Here is a 13078-nt window from a genome sequence, read left to right on the forward strand (position 1 = left end):
AAACTGTCCCTCAGTCAGCAAACAGCGTCCTGTCACTAACTGAATTCACAGCAGAGTGATCGCAAAATGGCGCCAGCGACTTTTAAACTGCATCATGACATCATTACACCAGCCAATCACAGCCTTGCCAGTAGTTTCATGCCCTCCATGCTAAACAGGATGTGCCCACACTTGGAATCAATCTCATTGGCTGAATTTCTGCTTTTTGAATCTTAGAACTTCCGATTCCGGTATCCGATACGCGGCAAGTATCGGAATCCCGGTATCGGAATTCCGATACCGCAAGTATCGGCCGATACCCGATACTTGCGGTATCGGAATGCTCAACACTACCGATGACGATTACTGGTTGGCCTGCCTCCTGGATCCACGATATAAAGGAAAATTACAAAATATCATGCCACATGAGAACCTTGAGCAAATATTGGCTACCAAACAAGCAACTCTTGTAGACCGTTTGGTTCAGGCATTCCCAGCACACAGCGGCGGTGATGGTTCTCACACGAGCTGCAGGGGGCAACACGGCAGAGGTGTTAGAGGTGCACAAATCCGAAGTGGCGTTAGACAGAGGGGTGTTATGACCAGGTTGTGGAGTGATTTCGCAATGACCGCAGACATGACAGGTACTGCTGCATCAACTCAAAGTGACAGGAGACAACATTTGTCCAGTATGGTTACGAACTATTTGTCCTCCCTTATCGATGTTCTCCCTCACACGTCATTCCCCTTTGATTAGTGGGCATCTAAAATAGACACCTGGCCTGAATTGGCAGAATATGCATTACAGGAGCTCGCTTGCCCAGCTGCTAGTGTGCTCTTAGAAAGAGTCTTCAGTGCTGCTGGTTCAATACTGACCGAAAAAAGGACTCATCTGGCTACCCAAAATGTTGATGATCTAACCTTCATTAAAATGAACCAGTTATGGATTTCTAATTATTTTGCCCCACCTTCCCCTGCTGACACGTAGCTTTCCTGTAAAAAGGTCTTGCTTTTGGACTCCTCTTACTGACTGCTCCAATTCCTCCATTTGCAGCTGCTGAATGTCCACCATAGGCCATTTTTACACCTCCCTAAATGGGCTGACTCCCCCCACGGGACCGTGGTCACCACTTGGTACAAGCACCCGTGCGAGTGCCGTTTGCCTGGACAGGTGCCCACTTTTGACCGACGGCACTGGCACAGGGTCCCTCATAGTACAATGAAGTGTCTCTGGCGGTGATGGTGCACACCCAACGTCAGACACACCGTTGTAATATGAGGGGCCCTGGGCCAGTACCACCGCCGACGAGAGAGTGTTCCCCCCCAGCTCAAACAGTGCTCTACCAGTTGCAAAACTTACCTCTCACTGCTCCACCACTGTTTAGTCTGTGCTGTTAAAACCTTCAATGGCACTGCCAATACAAATTTGTTGAAATGATAGATGATAGTAAAAATATACAGGGGCCCTGCCCTCCATTTAGACTAGTTAATACTGTGCACGAACTACCACTGTCTGCTACTCAGCAGAGGAACCCACCCCTGTACCTAGCTTTGCCACCTGTTTATTTAGGAAATTTTTTTTTGCAGACATTTTGCCCACTTTACTATTTTGGCCAACTTACTGTGTCAGCCACTTCTTCCAGTTGTCCTCCACCGAACAAAGCAGTGCCGCCAGTTTACTCCTGTTACCAGTGTAGAACTGCATTGAGCCTACTTTTTTATTTTAGGCCTAGTAAGTCTGTCTGCGCCACTCCTTGCAATCGTCCGCCGCTGAACAAACCAATGCTGCCTGTGTACCCCTGTAACCTATTTTAAACTGTATTGAGCCTACTTTTTTATTTTAGGCCTAGTAAGTCTGCGCCACTCCTGCAATCGTCCGCCGCTGATCAAACCAATGCTGCCTGTGTACCCCTGTAACCTATTTTAAACTGCATTGAGCCAACTTTTTTATTTTAGGCCTACTACCTGTGTCTGTCTGCACCACTCAATACAGCTGTCCTCCACTGAACAAAGCTGAGCTTCAATCTTCAGGCTTTCGGCCTGTATTTAGAATATGAAACTGCATTTGGCCTACTAGTTTGGTTGGGCCTACTAACGGTGTCTTTGGTGTTGTCCTCCACTAAATAAAGCTGAGCTTCAATCTTCAGGCTTTCGGCCTATAGGAAATTTTAAACTGCATTTGGCCTACTTGTTTGGTTGGGCCCTAGTAACGGTGTCTGCCGCTCCTTGCTTGTCTCCTCCACTGAACAAAGCTGAGCTTCAATCTTCAAGCTTTCGGCTTTCGGCCTATAGGAAATATTAAACTGCATTTGGCCTACTTGCTTGGTTGGGCCCTAGTAACGGTGTCTGCCACTCCTTGCTTGTCTCCTCCACTGAATAAAGCTGAGCTTCAATCTTCAGGCTTTCGGCCTACATTTTGAATATGAAAATGCATTTGGCCTACTAGTTTGGTTGGGCCCTAGTAACGGTGTCTGCCGCTCCTTGCTTTTCTCCTCCACTGAACAAAGCTGAGATTCAATCTTCAGGCTTTCGGCCTATAGGAAATTTTAAACTGCATTTGGCCTACTAGTTTGGTTGGGCCCTAGTAACGGTGTCTGCCGCTCCTTGCTTTTCTCCTCCACTGTACAAAGCTGATCTTCAATCTTCAGGCTTTCGGCCTATAGGAAATTTTAAACTGCATTTGGCCTACTAGTTTGGTTGGGCCCTAGTAACGGTGTCTGCCGCTCCTTGGTGTTCTCCTCCACTGAAAAAAGCTGAGCTTCAATCTTCAGGCTTTCGGCCTGTATTTAGAATATGAAACTGCATTTGGCCTACTAGTTTGGTTGGGCCTAATTACGGTGTCTGCCGCTCCTTGGTGTTGTCCTCCACTGAATAAAGCTGAGCTTCAATTTTCAGGCTTTCGGCCTGTATTTAGAATATGAAACTGCATTTGGCCTACTAGTTTGGTTGGGCTTACTTACGGTGTCTGCCGCTCCTTGGTGTTCTCCACTGAACAAAGCAGTGCTGCCTGTTTACTCCTGTTACCAATTTAGAACTGCATTTAGCCTACTTTATTCTTTGGGCCTATATCTGTGTTTCCTCCTCATCCTGCCCATTGCCCAGCCACTGCTAGATGAGTCTGCTGGTACATTTACCCAGACAACTACATTCCCCTTGCACTCTACACAGCCAGAATCTGACCCTCCTGAAAGTCTGGTTCCCCTTCCCGCATACTGTACCACCTTACACGGGGACAAAGGGGAAGGCGCAGATGAAAGTGCAAGTTCCTTCATCAGGTGGGGAGGGCATACTCGTTGGCGACGTCACTGGCACAGGGCCCCTCATGGTATGCAAAAGTGTCTCTGCCGGTGGGAGGCGCCCCCGCCATCAAACACAACGCCGTACTTTGAGGGGCCCTGTGCCAGTGCCAATGCGAACGAGTGTGCCCCCCCTGCTTGCTCAGGATCACAGCACTTGCAAAATTGAAATACTGACCTCTCCCTGTTCCACCGCCGTGGTGTAGTCCACGTTTCCTGTGCCCACGAAAAACTTGAGCCAGCCCTACCCCCCCACAACTTTAGCCAAATGACCCCCAATTTTCAATGCCTAACTATTATTATAAGGTAAATTAAGATTGACAAGCTTAAGTAACAAGAATTGATGTTTTTGGCATTAAAATGGGCACTGTAGGTGTTTTCATGTCCTCCACTCACTGCCGACTTTGATTCCCCATTGACTTACAATGGGTTTCGTGTTTCGGTCGATCCCCGACTTTTCGCGATAATCGGCCGATTTCACTCGACCCGACTTTTGAGAAAGTCGGGTTTCGCGAAACCCGACTCGATCATAAAAAAGTAAAAGTCGCTCAACCCTAATTACAATCATTATAGGGGTTGTCAACTACTTGGACAACCCCTTCTCAGTGTGAGTGTTTGCTCCATTAAAATAAAAACACCTATATTCCCCTACTATACCGGCGCCAGGAGGTCAGCATAAGTATTTTATTTAATGGGGGCAAACACTCAGATTAAAAAGGGGTTGTCCAAGTAGTGGACAACCCCTTTAATGCATGGCCTGTATTTTTTATACCAATAAGGTTGTTTTTTCAGGGTGGAGGAGAGGAGCAGCTGGATCAAGAGTAGCAGAGGAGGTGGAGCTGGGATGCTAATGACTTTGCAGTGATGTAGGATTATTGCTCTAATGATGTGAGATCAATTGACTTCCTATTTCTACAAAGAGAGTAAAAGGATTCAGTTAGTCTGTTTTTAATCATGTGATGTCAAAGACCTAATGGAAAACAAAAGAATTAGCTTGATAGAAGGGCAAAATGAGCTATTGTAAGTACTCAGTTCTATATATTATGATGACTGCAATATATTAAGTGAATAAAAACTTTGATGGAAGGAGTGTTTCTTTAAGGGGACAATACTAGTGATGAGTAGAGATGAGTGAAAAGGTTAAATTCGGTTTTATTTGCTGAATATTTAAATGTTCGCTGAAGAATTCGACAAACGTACCCGAACCCCATTGGATTCAATGGGAGGCAAAACAAACGTATACACAAGATCAGAAGAGATGACAAAAGCTTTCCAAACAGCTATAATTAGGGGCAGACACATGAAAACTGGCATCAATTGATCCACAGAAGAAATGTGCAGATGGCACAGAAACAGTCAGCCATGGGCCATGCATGAGGTATCAGGGTCTGGTTCAGCATTTACAGCTTGGAATTGAAGTTTTCAGGAGGACATGGTGGTTGAGGGAGCGGTGTAAGCCTTCTTAGCTGGGAGCAATCCTATATGTCCAAAAAACAATAGGTGTTAGGCACTTCATAAATGACAAGCTAACTAGATTTTTTTTGTGGATTTCCACTCCTTTTTGGAGGCTTTTGCCCTGTCTTTTTAATCTTGCTTTTATATGGTGTTCATTCAATAAAATGAATTGTTGTTTTTTTTTTTGTTGGAATCGCTTCTTATCGTATGGGGTATTCCCCACCCAATTTATTTAGTTTTTATTAGCTGGGAGACCTGATACCTCATACAACACCTCCAATTTTTTATTTTTTTATTTCCAGCCACATGATTGTAAACTATTTATATTAAGGTCTAAATCGAGTAAAAACATGAAAAAAAACTTAAAACCTGTAATTTTATTATTAGAAAAAAAGGGGAACAGCACACTGCTATTACTTATCTCCGGGTGCAAAGCCTCCAGGCAACCTGTCCACTGGTCGTCCACATTCAATAAATATCAAAGAAGAGGCAGCACTCCATTCCTTCCAAAAAGTATAGGATTTATTCAAATCCACATGTCAGTGCGACGTTTCAGCTCTACTGAGGTTTTCTCAAGCAGTGGATACAGCTTCCTTAGTGCATATATATAGTACTCAACCATCCTTAATTACAGCCATTTGTGTTAAATTATATACTTAAATATATCTAATAAAGTGCATCTGTGCATTATATGTGTAAACAGTTTATGGGCCATGCCGTTCTTACCGCCACAGGAGCTTGTCAGTGATGGAGGACGCCATTAGAGTCTGTCGGCGTTCATAGACCTCTATTGCGCATGTCCGTTGCGTCATATTGCTTAGTTGAACTGCAGGTCAATAGCTGAATTTGGCGCATGCGCAATAGCGCTAGAATTCGACATCTTTTTGGTGGTATAGTGCTGTACGTGTATATAAGCAGGCGAAAAGGGCGTATTAGTGCGCCATTTAGCTGCTCAGAGATATGTAAGCAGGCCAGAACGCGTCAAATGACGCCACCTACTAAAACTAAATATAACCATTATCGCCACCGTTCAGCAAATATAGACTTAATAGCATTTTTTAACTGCCAGTGCCGTCTACTTTCTATATGGACTATAGTCCGTGAGAATATATATATATATATCGCCTTAAGGACATTATTTCCACTGCCCTGATACTACGCATATAACCTTATGCAGGCCACACCCGCAGATCAAATAGCGTTCAGCTATGAGCAAGCCAAACCCCTACGGTCAAACTGCCCACAGTCAGAATTACTATATGGCAGTGCAATATCCCGGCGTATTACCAATGTTCTCCTATATACAACATGACGGATACTATAGCATTCATTTAACTTGCTTTATTAAATTGGCCTCAGTTCAATGCAATACATGCTAAGTAAATAAAATTTAATAGTACATAATATATCAATTTCCAGAATTTTTTTATTAATATATGTGTCCTCCATATTCACAAGGTCCTTCCAGGCAATATTCCAGCATGGTCGACTTCTTATCTAACAAAGAATAAAATTAGGAAAAATGCATTAACTACATTTCCTAAATTAAAAACATAACAGTAACCGTAGGTCTTTTTCCGTATGCTTAAAGTCGGTGAAATGTTTGGGGACCGGAAGGTCAGTTCTCTTCTTTCTTATGGTGTATCTATGTTGGTTCATTCTAACTTTAAATTCGCAAGTTGTTTCCCCAACATACCATAGATTACAGGGGCATATAAGGACATAGATAACGTACTCTGAGCTGCAGGTCAAGAAATGTTTAATTTTGTAAGTTTTGTCTGTCACTGGATGTTTAAATACAGGCCCTTTGATCATATATGTACAATTTATGCAATTTAGACAGGGGAAGCACCCATTTCTCCCAGATCCTGTCAGGGACATTTGTGTGCTTCTCCTCATGGGACCAATGTCTGATCTAATAAGCATGTCCTTAATGTTCCTGCTTCTCTTGTATGATTGCAGTGGGAGCATCTTAACTTCTTGGATGTTGGGAAGACATTTTCCCAACATTGTCCAGTGTAAACCTACGGTTTAAAATTATTGATACTGTCCTGGTACAGAGAAGAGGGGGAGATAGGGAATCAATCCTCAAAAAAAGAGAACTAATGTGGATATATGAACTCAATACCCTAAAACCAGGGGGTCTTAATGTTGATTTCAAGATGCATACGATTATTTGAGAAAATTGTATAGTTAATTAGTCCCTTGTTACTGTTATGTTTTTAATTTAGGAAATGTAATTAATGCGTTTTTCCTAATTTTATTCTTTGTTAGATAAGAAGTCGACCATGCTGGAATATTGCCTGGAAGGACCTTGTGAATATGGAGGACACATATATTACTAAAAAAATTCTGGAAATTGATATATTATGTACTATTAAATTTTATTTACTTAGCATGTATTGCGTTGAACTGAGGCCAATTTAATAAAGCAAGTTAAATGAATGCTATAGTATCCGTCATGTTGTATATAGGAGAACATTGGTAATACGCCGGGATATTGCACTGCCATATAGTAATTCTGACTGTGGGCAGTTTGACCGTAGGGGTTTGGCTTGCTCATAGCTGAACGCTATTTGATCTGCGGGTGTGGCCTGCATAAGGTTATATGCGTAGTATCAGGGCAGTGGAAATAATGTCCTTAAGGCGATATATATATATATATTCTCACGAACTATAGTCCATATAGAAAGTAGACGGCACTGGCAGTTAAAAAATGCTATTAAGTCTATATTTGCTGAACGGTGGCGATAATGGTTATATTTAGTTTTAGTAGGTGGCGTCATTTGACGCGTTCTGGCCTGCTTATATATCTCTGAGCAGCTAAATGGCGCACTAATACGCCCTTTTCGCCTGCTTATATACACGTACAGCACTATACCACCAAAAAGATGTCGAATTCTAGCGCTATTGCGCATGCGCCAAATTCAGCTATTGACCTGCAGTTCAACTAAGCAATATGACGCAACGGACATGCGCAATAGATGTCTATGAACGCCGACAGACTCTAATGGTGTCCTCCATCACTGACAAGCTCCTGTGGCGGTAAGAACGGCATGGCCCATAAACTGTTTACACATATAATGCACAGATGCACTTTATTAGATATATTTAAGTATATAATTTAACACAAATGGCTGTAATTAAGGATGGTTGAGTACTATATATATGCACTAAGGAAGCTGTATCCACTGCTTGAGAAAACCTCAGTAGAGCTGAAACGTCGCACTGACATGTGGATTTGAATAAATCCTATACTTTTTGGAAGGAATGGAGTGCTGCCTCTTCTTTGATATTTACTGTAATTTTATTAGATACATTTAAAAAAATTATTTGAGTGCAAAAGCAAACAACACACAAATACAAGACTAACCCTATTTAATTACTGAGTCTGCCCCTCTCCTTAGACCTGCCTGTCAGAGGAGGTTGGCACCCTAATTGTATATGAGAAATGGCATCCCCGCTCGTCGGCGGCTGCCCCTGAGCAACCCTAAAAGAGCCTATGGTAACCTACAGATAAATAGGGAACAGCAACCATACAGTATAAGAAATGTACCCTGCACATAAAATTTAAACAGCAGAGAATAAAGGAAAAAAAGGAGGGACATAGATAATGACTGGGTCCTGGCTGAATGATCCTTTTTGATCATGTAAAAAGATCTTTATGATGCTCTGACATCTGGTGTACTCATCACTTACTGTTAGAAAGATAGAAAACCTAAAAAAGGATGTCTAATACTTTATATGACATAAACTTTGAAACATAACAAAAAGAATATATAAAGTACACAAAAGGACTATATTTTGCCCTAGTAGGCAAGAACATCAGCATATGCCATCAAAGCATGTATATTACAATACCATGTGTATGCAATTATAGAAACGAGTGGCACATTGACCAAATTCAGAAAAAAAAATGCTCTGTGCAAAAGTGTTGCAATTATAATATTTCTACATATGGGGGTAAATATTCATTTTAAACACCTCCCATGTACAGTTGTGCTAAAAAGATGACATACCCCGGCAGACTTTTTGCTTTCTTGGCCTTTTTTCAGAGAATATAAATGATAACATCAAAACATTTTCTCCACTCATGGTTAGTGGTTGGGTGAAGTCATTTATTTTCAAACTACTGTGTTTTCTCTTTTTAAATCATAATGACAACCCAAAACATCCAAATGACCCTGATCAAAAGTTGGCCCTGTATTCCTCCTAATGCAGGACAATGCCAGGCCTCATGTGGCTGGAGTGTGTCAGCAGTTCCTGAAAGATGAAGGAATTGAAGCTACACCACACCAGCATATGGTTTCACAAGGGGTCTGACGATCTCATCTCAGTACCTAATGGCAGTCAGACTACCTCTGGCGAGTGCATGGAGGGCTGTGCGGCCCTCCAATGAAATGCCACCCCACACCATTACTGACCCACTGCCAAAACCGGTCATGCTGAAGGATGTTGCAGGCAGCAGATCGCTCTCCACAGCATCTCCAGACTCTGTCACGTCTGTCACATGTGCTCAGCGTGAACCTGCTTTCATCTGTGAAGAGCACAGGAAGCCAGTGGTGAATTTGCCACTCCTGGTGTTCTGTGGCAAATGCCAAGCATCCTGTATGGAGTTGGGCTGTGAGGACTACCCCTATCTTTGGACGGAGGGCACTCAGACCATCCTCATGGAGTTTGTTTCTAACCATTTGTGCAGACACATGCACATTTGTGGCCTGCTGGAGGTCATTTTGCAGGGCTCTGTCAGTGCTCCTCCTGTTCCTCCTTACACAAAGCCTGAGGTAGTGGTCCTGCTGCTGGGTTGTTGCCCTCTTACGGCCACCTCCATGTTGTACTGGCCTGTCTCCTGGTAGCGCCCTCAGCCTCTGGACACTTTTTTGAGCAATATATATATATATATATATATATATATATATATATATATATATATATATATATATATATACACAGTACAGACCAAAAGTTTGGACACACTTTCTCGTTTAAAGATTTTTCTGTATTTTCATGACTATTAAAATTGTAAGTTCACACTAAATGCATCAAAGCTATTAATTAACACATGTGGAGTTATATACTTAACAAAAAAGTGTGAAACAACTGAAAATATGTCTTATATTCTAGGGTCTTCAAAGTAGCCACCTTTTGCTTTGATAACTACTTTGCACACTCTTGGCATTCTCTTGATGAGCTTCAAGAGGTAGTCACCGGAAATGGTTTTCACTTCACAGGTGTGCCCTGTCAGGTTTAATAAGTGGGATTTCTTGCCTTATGAATGGGGTTGGGACCATCAGTTGTGTTGAGCAGAAGTCTGGTGGATACACAGCTGATAGTCTTACTGAATATACTGTTAGAATTTGTATTATGGCAAGAAAAAAGCAGCTAAGTAAAGAAAAGCGAGTGGCCATCATTACTTTAAGAAATGAAGGTCAATCAGTCTGCAAAAAATTGGGAAAACTTTGAAAGTGTCCCCAAGTGCAGTTGCAAAAACCATCAAGCGCTACAAAGAAACTGTCTCACATGAGGACCACCCCAGGAAAGGAAGACCAAGAGTCACCTCTGCTTCTGAGGATAAGTTTATCCAAGTCACCAGCCTCAGAAATCGCATGTTAACAGCAGCTCAGATTAGAGACCAGATCAATGCCACACAGAGTTCTAGCAGCAGACACATCTCTACAACAACTGTTAAGAGGAGACTTTGTGCAGCAGGCCTTCATGGTAAAATAGCTGCTAGGAAACCACTGCTAAGGACAGGCAACAAGCAGAAGAGACTTGTTTGGGCTAAAGAACACAAGGAATGCACATTAGACCAGTGGAAATCTGTGCTTCGGTCTGATAAGTCCAAATTTGAGATATTTGGTTCCAACCACCGTGTCCTTGTGCATCGCAGAAAAGTTGAACGAATGCACTCTACATGCCTGTTTCCCACCGTGAAGCATTGAGGAGGAGGTGTGATGGTGTGGGGGTGCTTTGCTGGTGACACTGTTGGGGATTTGTTCAAAATTGAAGGCATACTGAACCAGCATGCTACCACAGCATCTTGCAGCAGCATGCTATCCATCCGGTTTGCGTTTAGTTGGACCATCATTTATTTTTCAACAGGACACTGATCCCAACACATCTCCAGGCTGTGTAATGGCTATCTGACCAAGAACGAGAGTGATGGGGTGCTACGCCAGATGACCTGGCCTCCACAGTCACCAGACCTGAACCCAATCGAGATGGTTTGGGGTGGGCTGAACCCCAGAGTGAAGGCAAAAGGGCCAATAAGTGCTAAGCATCTCTGGGAACTCTTTCAAGATTGTTAGAAGACCATTTCCGATGACTTCCTCTTGAAGCTCATCAAGAGAATGACAAGAGTATGCAAAGCAGTCATCAAAGCAAAAGGTGGCTACTTTGAAGAACCTAGAATATAAGACATATTTTCATTGTTTCACACTTTTTTGTTAAGTATATAATTCCACATGTGTTAATTCATGGTTTTGATGCCTTCAGTATGAATTTACAATTTTCATAGTCATGAAAATACAGAAAAATCTTTAAATGAGAAGGTGTGTCCAAACTTTTCGTCTGTACTGTGTGTATATATATTTGCTCCTCGACACCTTGGGCTAAGTTCACATGCAGTGATTTTGCTGTGTTTTTGCACATTCACATTGCTTTCAATTGTGTGCTTTCATCTTTTGTATGCTTTTGATGTGGAGTTACATAACTAACACTGGCAGTTTTGATGAATTTCTGACCACAGATGAATATGAAAAAATTAATCCGTCAATGAGTGCATGGAAAAAACAGCAGCAAGGCTTAAAATTAATAAGGCAATATGTGTCACTCTAACCTGGGGTAGAAGTTCACTGCATATCTTGAATCGCACATCTTCCATTTGGCCTGTGTATTTGGATCCCATGAATTTGATTTATTTTGGTGCTGAAGAGGTTAATAACCCTATCTATGCTGGTCAGAAGTATGCAGCTCAGTTTCAACTGCTTCTGATCTAGCCCTTTTCTCTTCCTATACAACCTGGCCAGACCCTCCCTGGTGAATTTCTAAATACAGATGCATGTAAAAAACATGAATCGATCAAGGCAATAGTCCCTGAAGCAACAGTTTTGCTCCCTAAGTGGACAGTTTGATTTCACAGAAGTTTGATTTACCTGGAGTTATAGTCTGTTGTTGAAGAGTTCCCTTTATTTTTTTGAGCAGTGTGTGTATACATATATATATATATATATATATATATATATATATATATATATATACACTGTATATATTTTTCACCTTGTTCTAATTCACTTTTTCATCACATTGTCATCTTTTATGTATAATTAGTCACTTGTACTAAATATATATTCTTATTTATTTTTTTTGTGTTAGACTTTGCACTATGTTGCACATATTGGATATACAATGATGTATTGTTGTTTTTTTTTACACGCCCTTCCCTTAATTAAGTTACATATATGAGGGGCAATTTTTGAGGGCTTTTTGGACATAGTACTTTATATAATTGAGCATGCACACTGGAGCATATTTTATCATTGATGTTCATATATGGTCTTAGATGATCTTTTATATATGTATACTGTATGTGTGTGTATATATATATATATATATATATATATATATATATATATATATAAATAAATATACATACTGTATGTACTTTTTTGGCCTGCCCTTTGTTCTTGTAACAGTTTATAATCACATATATATTCTTTATATTATCTGTCCTGCTGTAATTTTATACTTTCTAAGTACGGGCACATTGTATTACTGCTACCGTTCGCCAATCAATATTTTAATAAAGGCATTTTATTGAATTACTTTATTGCATTTGTATTATTATGTTTGAGATCCTAAGTTGGGTTATGCCTCTTGGCTCATTATGCTGGCCTCCGCCCACTGTCCACGAGCAGGGCTGCGGCCTCTCCTTTCAGGACAGAAATGAAGTGACCTGATCATTCTTTAGGAGACTTTCCTCCTAGAAGTTGCTCATTATTTTATACAGTAAAAGAAAAAACACCGGCTTCAAAGCTGCAGCAATTGACCAAAAAATTGTCAAAAAGATGCTTCAGGATATCACCACCTGCTTTAGATTGATGGGAGCGAGTCTGCAAGGTCACAACCGTCAACAAGGTTGGTTAGTAAGCGCCCATCAGAATGCTCAGTGCTGATTCATACAGTGAGAGAGAGGTATAAAGATTATTTTCAGAGGGACAGTATGCCAGGCTGTGGGGGAGCATGGAATATACAGTATAGTTTGGATTCCAATTAGGAGGCACATAACATGCTGGCTGCAGATTAATAAAATGAAACCTGATAACCGTTTTGCTTTAACTACTACTTCT

General features: G+C 41.4%; 1 protein-coding gene across 2 annotated transcripts in view; it reads right to left on the reverse strand.

Annotated features, from left to right (window-relative positions):
- The window catches only part of LOC143786367 (carboxypeptidase O-like), a 302348-nt gene that overhangs the window by 41867 nt on the left and 247403 nt on the right, over positions 1–13078 (reverse strand). The window lies entirely within an intron of this gene.

This window comes from Ranitomeya variabilis, chromosome 7 (assembly GCF_051348905.1).
Source record: "Ranitomeya variabilis isolate aRanVar5 chromosome 7, aRanVar5.hap1, whole genome shotgun sequence".
Lineage (NCBI taxonomy): Eukaryota > Metazoa > Chordata > Amphibia > Anura > Dendrobatidae > Ranitomeya > Ranitomeya variabilis.